Source organism: Lissotriton helveticus, chromosome 7 (genome assembly GCF_964261635.1).
Source record: "Lissotriton helveticus chromosome 7, aLisHel1.1, whole genome shotgun sequence".
NCBI classification, from domain to species: Eukaryota; Metazoa; Chordata; class Amphibia; order Caudata; family Salamandridae; genus Lissotriton; species Lissotriton helveticus.
In genome coordinates, this window is record NC_136068.1 from 1,639,140,687 (window position 1) to 1,639,150,512 (window position 9,826).

The window sequence follows — 9,826 nt, forward strand, 5'->3', positions numbered from 1 at the left end:
TTTGCAGATAGTGAAGGGTAGGTAATGCAGACTTTTGTCCCCGTTGTAATCCGTCATGCCTATCTTTTCTCCGCATTTGATTGTTTGTTATCGATTTTTATCGATTATTGCTCTTTGAGATATTCCCTGTCTACAAACGGGGAAGAATAGGAATATTCTGCCTCCCTTTGCAGATAGTGAAGGATAGGTAATGCAGACTTTTGTCCCCGTTGTAATCCGTCATGCCTGTTTTTTTCTCCCCACTGATTGATTGATTGTCTGGACATTTATTGTTCAAGGAATAGTTCTTTTGAGGCATTCTCTGTTTGCAAATAACGTGGAATAGAAATGTTCTGTCTAGTTTTTGCAAATGAGGAAGGGTAGGTAATGCGGTCCTTTGTCCCCCGTTGTAATCTGTCATGCCTATCTACTCCCCACTGATTGATAAACCAGTTCCACCCGGACCATTTATTGGAGGTAGGTCATCTGGCTCGACCAGGAGGGTACCCCTAATACAAAAGGACAAATATAAAAATGCGGATTAGCCGCTGTATCGTGCTAGCAAATAAAAGAAAAAAATATATATATAAAAATCGTTAGGGAAAAGAAAAGGAATAGAGTGAAATCAGTAGGCCGCTGATGAGATCTCTTTTCAACCTCGCTGAAATGGAAACATAGGGAACAACCCCTCAGGAAATATGAAACTGGTGAGGAAAGCCGAACTTAACGCTATGACTTCGAGACAGCTTGGCTTCACCACCCACCCCGCCCAATTAACGACAAACCTTAGGCGAATAATAGAAAATATACAACACTATAGCGAAGTAACAGGTGAAAACGTTTTATTTTTAACAAACAAAAAGAACATTTAAGCAACTATTTACATGACAAACGGCTGCAACGGCAAACGAAAAACCCACAATGCATTTCGCCGTCTGCCTGACGCCGTTCCAGTCCTTTCTTCCCCAAAATAACGATGTTGGGCTACTTTGGGCTACTTTCTAGTAGTTTTTGGGCGTTTTAAAGTCTACAAAAACCGCCAGGGGCGGTGGGGTGGAAGGACCACTACGCGAATAGCCCGAAGGCGGCGCCACACGCCAAGGCCTGTCCCCCCCGGATGAACCAAGGGACCCGTTCCTGGGGCCAGGGCGAAGAGCGTCCGGCCGCCATCGACCGGAGGCCCGGCCCGAAACGTATCAGGCGCCACTTCTTCAATAATGGCTGCGACAACACTGGGGGGGGGGGATGTCTTGCACATGCCTCCGACCCCCCCCCTCATCTTCATCGCCTGGTCCGGCCATAACAAATGTCCAGCGAGACGCCGTGGGGTGCATCGGGAGGGAGAGGCGGCGCGAACGAGCCTCTCCCACCTCCCCAGGTGAAGGCTCCCCGGCTGCACCCCCAATGCTCCTCGCACCCGGCAAAGGGTTCGTCCACTCTTACGGTGCTGCGACGCTCCTCGCACCCGGCAAAGGGTTCATCCACTGTGGCGATGCTGCGACGCCTCGCCCGGCAGGTTGGAGCCCGTCTGCTCATTTGACCCCGCGATTGCCGGTAGCTGCCGAACTCTCAAAATGGCGGTCGACCTTGCACGAGCGGGCCCAGCATGAAGGAATGGCCCGGTTGCTTGTTGATTCCACCATCATAAAAGTTCTCCTCGACCTTGAAGATTCTAGAGGAGCCGCGGGAGTCCCCGACCCCCGCAGATACCCCCGATGGGGAATGACTGCCATGATTGCCCACGGAACGATGGAAATGTAGCCGCAGGACGTCGGCGCTCCCATGCTGACGCCAGCCTCGATTTGAATGACTAAAATCCTGCAGACTACAGTCGGAACAGTTCCGGTGAAAAACCCAGTATGACCCGGTAGGGAACATTGTTGCCTCCCTCCCCCCCCTTTTTGACTGATGGTTCATACTGCCGATCCCTTTCTGTTGCCCTTTAACGGAACTTTTTGGACTGCCGAAAGAGGTTCTGGGCCAACCACGAGCTGGTGGAAATTTTGACTATGCCTGGATCTGCCTGGCTGCACCCAAAATGGCGCCAGTACAAATGAAACTTTCAATTCCTTGTTGTACCCCGATTGCTCAACTTTTGTGTCATGAAAAATGCATACAGTTTTTAAAAACAATGAATTGATATGGGATGGGTACTGATTATGTGTTCGGACAATGAATTGAAGTGAGATGGGTGCTGATTGAACATTCGGACAATGTATTGTTGATAAGTTTGGCGCATCATGATTGTTGAAAGTTCGAATTTCAACACTTATGATACTCGCTCACACTGAAATTTTGATATGATTTTATTGCACTTGTCGCACTTTCATTATGAAAACAACGACCACCGACTCCATTAGGTTTTCCACTAATAAGTATCCCCACATGTACAGTTCTGGCCGGCCCACTGGGTTGTAGGCCCATATTTATGCACCGACATTTCTTATTAAAGATTTTTGGAAAAAACGTACGTAGTTGTCACGTGTAAATTGGTACGTTTCGAATAAATGACCACTATTTCCGATATAACTGAATTACAGGTGAAATGGCTCAGCTCGATTAGTTAAGGGTTAAAAAGTATAATACGCAGAAATATTGCAAATATGAATGATCCAGGATTTTGTTGTATGTACTTTGCACATTTTTGTACAGCCTACAGCAACCGCTAAAAGACCCTGGAATTCAGTCTATACTTTATATGCTACCTGTATCAGGAAAAACTGTGCTAAAATGCCCCTAAGTCGCCCCGAAGGAGTGCCACCTGGCCTCCCTACATACGGTCCGTAATACCACACTTGTGTGACCTATGCTACCCACCAGCTTCCGATAATCATCTCTCCCACACTAAAGGGTCCATCTGGGCTTAAATGCCGAGTTGGCAAGAACTGCGTTCCGTGGAGATAGACCGAGTATGTAGTAAGTAAAAGCCTTTTCGGGTTTATGCGCGCTGATGTGTTTTAAACGCTGCCCCCGCCCCTTCTTTTTCCCTCTTTCTGCAGGTCACATTGGAACATCGATTAAAATACGAAAAAGAAAATGGTGATCTAACGGACGAAGAAACGGGAAAAAGGGGTTCGATTATGGTGCCTACGCACCCCGAATAATACAACCAAAAATAATGTGCACTCATGATTAAGCATTCTACACTTAACTAAATAGGGAAAGGTTTAAAAGAATATTCTGAGGTGAGGTTTACTCTAGTACCCTCCGTTCGAAGGACTAGGAATGTTGTCAGTGTATAGAAATCACTACATCCTTTCCACGCCCTCATGGACCGGAAACTCAGAGCTGCCCTATTGTTCTCCCAACTGACACCCACTGTTCCCTCCGCCTGGAAACGCATTTAGCCCGACCAGGTTAGTTCTTGACCGGTTGCCAAAGGCGTAAGTGTGTAAACCAACAAAGACCAGTAAAGGCAGCCGACAATAAAAGGAAAGAAAAGGGTAAAAAGAGCTTAGGATGCTGAGGATACGCAGCATACAGGAAGAGATCATTATGGCCAGTAACGGTTATATGTCTTGTCTTGGATTTTTGTATATAATACCTGTACTGTCTCCCTCACCTGAGTATGTATGTACATAATGTGTGGATCTACGTCATCCCTCTGCCTGTGTCTCCGTATTGCTTAACCCCTGTTGTTCTGTGTTGTGCGCGCACTGAATGACCCGTTATTGTACACGTCTCTCTCTCTCTCTCTCTCTCTCTCTTTCTCTCTCCATGTCATACGTGTACCGAATGGACCATTTAGAGTGCGGTCTCTCTCTCTCCCTCTCTCTCTCTCTCTCTCTCTCTCTCTCTCCCTCACTCTCTCTCTCTCTCTCTCTCACTCTCTAAAGTCCCCCCTGTTCCCTCCTTCTTTGTATGGTAACGTTGTGCCCCCCCGGCACAACACCTAATTGGGTCTCCTCGAACACAAAGGTGTTCAGCAAAATTGACAGGAACTAAAACGATTGTAACTTGCCATATTACTACCTCTCCTTTTCTGCAAAACGATTGAACCCGAGTTGGTAATGAAGGAAAGGACAGGTAAGACGACGGATGTCCCCTAATCTGGCCTTTTATGGGGGGACTATAACGTCAATGGCCTTCTGTTTTTCGGTTCGCTAAAAATGCAATTCCCAATGCACAGATTACTTCGCTCCTCTGCACTTAAATGCGGATGTCCAGAGTACCCCACTTCTCCCGATTGACCCCAGCTCCCTGTCCAAAGTGTCCCCGTTTCCCCCGATTAACCCCAGCTTCATGTCATCTACCCTCGAAAGCGAAATTGATGACCTTGATTAACGGCCACTCCCCAAGGAAAGCATGTTTTACATCTGCCCCCTCCCCCTTCTTCATGACGATAACGCCCCTGTTTACAAGAGTTAGCCGACCCCGAAGGGAAATGTAAGATTGTCGATACTTGGGTTTAAGGAAAAGGGCGAGTCTCTACATAAGGACTCGATTTTGAGTTTGATATAATACACTGTGTATAAAGGTCCAATTTCTCTCCACATACGTCACGAATGAACACCAAATAGGTTTTACGAATTCAATGGTAATGCCCTCCTACATACTCCATAAATAATGACTTCTGACTGTGACCGATGAACTTATCCCCCACCTACATAGGATTGGGGACAGAATTGAGAGATATAAATGTCTTCTCCTGCCAGTTTTTCTAAAACTTATTTTGTACCCATTCAAAGATACGATCACCGTAGGAGAGGAGCTGGACGTGACGCACAGCCTGGCCACAGATCATGAAGCACGTGTGACCGCGACCAAAGGTGGAGCCACCGAGCAACGAGACGCGGGACGAGGCACCACTCTCAAACTCGGCAGATTAAGGAATAAAGGGCTGCCTTGAAGCCCTCGATTTGCTGCCCCACTCGTGCCTGAAGTCCCTGTCCTTTTTGAGCCCGATCGATGGGCCTGCCTGCTCGTTATCCTTTGCTCCTTTTGGTCCCTTGATGTGCTCAAAGATCTGATCCCACTCCGCCCTCTCTTCCCTTGATTATTCAACAACATCACCCTTTTCGCATAACCGTTGACTATGGAATGAGGTTTTGCCACAGAAAAAGAAAGACACACAGGTGCCCAGCATGAGGCACCCCTAAGAAAATGGGTTAAGAAACAGGACTGTGATCTAACAGCAGAGGACTGATCGCACCCTGCAACGTGTAAGGATGAATCCGAGCTGGACCTATAGCTCCACCGCCGGTGCTCAACAGCGCCAACAAAAGAAGACGGACTCCGTTAAAAGACATTGTGACGAAAACACCCCCTTCCTGAACTTTCTACTCACCCCCTTGACCAAATTGCTTGTATCAACTTGAACTCCTCCCTCAGCCATTTTTTTACTTTTTAAAATGTTTCATCGGTCACCCATGTATCTAGTTTTCCAAAAGTTTCTTATAGCACTGATAAGACCCGAAGGTATCAGAGTACTCTTACTGTATGTTGATGTCACCAGAGAGAAAGTCTGAACTTGATTCTATAATGTTTTGGAACCTCTTTCCTTGATTGACTCCGACTAAGTATTATGCCGATCTCTAGACTTGTATGAAGAACCCAACCAATGTAAATTAACATGTATTGCATTCTGCCTATCGTATCGACTATATAGAAATGAACTTGCTTATGTAAAAAAGCGGCGACTGTTGAAATTAGCAATGTATGTGTACATAAGCGGCGTTCATTTGTGTTCGCTGTACCTCTTGTCGTAAGCAGAATGGAGATTGCAAAAGCACTGACTGTGTTATCCCACCAGCATAGACCCATGCACACATATATATAACAGCCATTTTTAGGTACCATGGTCTCTCTGTTTGCGATCGATCATCAGCCCCTTCCCTGACCCTGCAAGCATCCCCCATGCACCCTGACCGCCCCCGCTCTCACATGAACAAGCCGTGAACCCTCCCCTCCCGCATGACTCTGTCTCCGGGAATCACACCCCGCGCCTGACCAACACCTCCTCTTCCTCCATGAATACCCCTCCTTTTATGACCCCTTTCTCTGAGCCTGATTGTCTGCACGGACCGCTGGTCATCCCTCAGCCTGAGGATACAGTTCATTGCCCACTACTGTATGCACTCGCCCCTCTTATAAGGGGGCTACTATTGATCATGACCGCCCCACCCCCTGAGATTCGATCAGGCGCACACATTCCAAAGGAATCAGCAGAACACTCAGCTGCGTGACAGCCCCCTCCTATTGTATGGAGGACCAGGGCCCCTACTGTAGCCACGTGTTGGAATATCTTCATACTTCACAATGTCTTGATTGTAATGAAGAATGTCTGTGTGCCATAAACCTGTGTATAAAAGACGAAGCCTCAGAGAAACTTGTTAGAGCACCTCCTGAAGACACTATGCGAGTGTCCGAAATGACAGGCTCTCCTCATGAGAAATAAACTCTATTCTTGTATTCCTGCTTCCAGCGCCCGTCTCTTTATTTGGTAATCGTTCAAGATGGGAACTAAGAGGCGTCCTGCGCCAGCAGCCTGGGCATCAGGTGTGTTATGGGCTGACTTTTTCACACGTGAACTGCATGCCTCCCAGCCGCCTTGATTAGCGGAGCACAGACGGAAACGGCTCCAGGTGAAAACTGCATTGCCTCATAAGGTGAGTGTGACTGCCTAGCTTCCCCCTCTCCCTTGCACCATCCTACGGCCACGAGGGTCTGAGTGACTGTACAGGTGGGGCTGTGCTCATTCTGCAAGAGCCTGCCGGGAAGGGAACGGCCATCATTGCACTCACCTTCTTCTGCTGGGGGTAGCAGGATCTTTTGCTGCACTGCCTTATCGCCGTGAGGGAAACGGCTAGGAGGCCTACATCTCCCCAGGAGGCCCTGTGTGGCGCAGGTCAATGACTTCACTGGAGGGCACCAGAGGCCCTCTGAGGCAGCGCGGTCCTCCCGCCCGGGGCGGGCCCATCCGCGCCCGTCAGAGCTTGAAAGGGGCTGGGCTAGGCCACCCCTCTAACGACCATCAATGGGTAAGCACAATCTTTTGGGTACTCAAGATCAGGGGGGGTAAAGGTAAAAATCCCTAGAAATTCGCCTTCTATAATATCATATTTGACCTCGGCGGTTGGTGCTTTGAACAAGGAGATTGCTAATGCGGAAAAGGAACTGGGTTTGGGCTCAAGCAAAGTCCTTGGTGATATGTTAGGAACTGTGTCATTGGCAAATATACCTCTGGAACCAGTGGTTGTGATTAGTGGCCCATTAGAGAGGAGCAAAATCCAGTCCACTGATACTGCACCTCCCGAAGATGCAGATAAAAGTTTGGGGGATTCTTTGTGGGCAAAGGGAAGGTCACAACGGGCCATTATGAAAGGTTCCGGTGGGGTTAAACGTACTACCAGAAAAGTAATCAAGTGGCATAAGGGACCCAAAAATATTGTATCAAAGCCGGCACTGGGAGTTGATGAGAACGTTGAATCAACAATAGGTCACTCGTTGAGGACTTACTCACTGCCCGTTTTGAATCGTTATTTAGTGCAATTGCCAAGGATGTTATTTGCACTATGAACTCTTGTGTGGCGGATTTAATGAAAAAATGTGAGCACTTAGATAACTTTTTGGATTCATCTCTGAGGGACAAAATGTGTGTACCAGATGTTACTATGATGCCAAATCCACCACCAACACTATCTGTAGTAATAAGTAAACCTGTGGCTGGAAACAACTCTGGCCCTCACCTGTTGCCGCCCCCAAGGGAGGGTGCAAACTTTAATGTGGGAGGTGTGGTTGATGTTTCCCATGATTTGGGCCTGAGGGGAGAAAAAGTATCTAATAACGTTCTTTGTACCGATGGTCCACAAATATTAGGTCGGTCCATAGAGTCTAGGGTGTGCCCAATTCCTGATAACAAGACCAAAACCCCTAGTACCAGAAGAATTGACCTCCCCCAGAGGCTGCACCTTTGGCTGCAGTCCTTGTTGGGGTTCCCCCCCTAAGTGTCTCTGACGTTGAGTCAACCGCAGCTTTGCTACGCAAAGCAAAGAACTGGTGTGATAATTACTGTTCTGGGAAACCCGAGATTTCAAAACACATCATAACGGCAAGACAGGTGTCTTGGGTGGGCAAACGACCAAAACAAGTCCAGTGCGACTGTATCATAATTAATTTTAACAAACGGGATGTAGCTGACAGGCTGTTTTGGGACGCCACTGATTTCTGTGGAGCAGGAATAAGGGCTCTCCCGTTGTTTTTTTTTATTTATCCACCAGTAAGCCCCTTTTGTGTACCTGGCAGGGTAAGTGCTAAAAGTAGTCACCAACTATCGGTGGGCCCGTCTAGTACCTTAAGTCTAGTTCCTGGCTCCGATTGCTTATCTGGGGGGAGAGAGCCTTTATCTAAAAGGCCAGCATTGCTGGCAATTCCTCATGGGATTAACCTACCACTCTCTAATAGATTCTCCCTACTTAGTGGGCTGGACTCAAACGATTGACTAGAGGAGAAAGAGGACTGTCCACCTGTAGTAAGATCTAACAATATTGATAGTAACATGAATAATAGAGAGGTTTGTTCACCTGGTTTAGGCACTATTGACCTGGGCAGAGTTTATACAGGAGGTGAATACCCCGCTCAGTGTAGAATCTTGAGTTGGAATATCGCGGGCCTAAGATCTAAAAGAGATGACCCAAATTGGTTAGCATTTATAAAAACATATAATATAATTGCCCTTCAGGAGACCTGGGATAAGCGGGAACAATTTTGGTTAGATGGTTTCAGTTCCTATTTTTTACCTGCACGCCCAGCTTCAGCGGGCAGAGCAGCAAAAGGCAGCCTCATGTTTCTTCTCTCCCTGGAATTAAAGGGTTGTTTAGGGGGCGTGGCTTGGACGGCAATGTGGACGGTCGTCTGAGTCCATCAGCTCCGTATCCCTGAGGGCAACTAAGGCGAAACAAACCGGCCAAACAAGTCCGATCCTGCATCGGAAACATATTCATGCGTGGGAAGAGTGAGACTACATTCGGAGCCCGGCTGACTGGGGAAAGAACAGCGCCTGCACAGAGTTTTTTTGGACTTTGCACCCCACACGCCCTGGGGAACGCTATTTAGCAGAAAGACAAAATGGCGCCCAGAGAACTCTGAGGAGGAGCCCCGCACCTCGAGCCCGCAAAAGGGGGACCAGGCAGGCAAATAAGATGCAAATAAGAGGAAGATAAGGAGGTGAGCACAGCGACCCACAACACGAGGCCACCCCCGAGAGAGGCAAGCCCCCCCAGCGCAGACCTGCCGGCAGAAGCGCACAGCAAGAACGAGAAGCTCTTAAGATCACCGTTGCGGGCGAGCTGCGAGAGGGGCCAGAAAAGCCAGAAACAACGGGCAGCGACCCCCAAAGGGGACACGACGAAAGCAGAAGTAAGCACGCTCGCAAGCCTCGCCGCTACCGAAGGAAGGGCGGCAGGCAGAAAGCGAGAACACTGAGGTGGGGGCGAGCTGTGAGAGGGGGAAGCCAGGAGAGATAGAGCAGCATCCCTAAAGGGAAACGGAGAAAGTGGAAGTAAGTGCGCTCAAAAAACAGCGCCTGCACCGAGCCCTCTGGACTCTGCTCACCCCGGGAGGAAAAAAAAACCCACTATCCAGCGGAAGACAAAATGGCGACCAGAGGACTCTAAGGGGAGCCTCGCACCGCGTACCTCAACTCGTTAAAGGAGAACCAGACAGGCAAATGGAAAGAAGATAAGGAGGTGGGCACAGTGACCCATAATCCGCGACCACCTTCAAGAGAAGCGCACACTGGGAACGGTCAGAACAGCGCAAGCTCGCGGGAAGGGAGGCAGAGAGCGAGCGAAGGCAAGCGGCGGGGGGGGGGCCAGGGAAGACCGGGAAACAGCGGGCAGCGACCCCC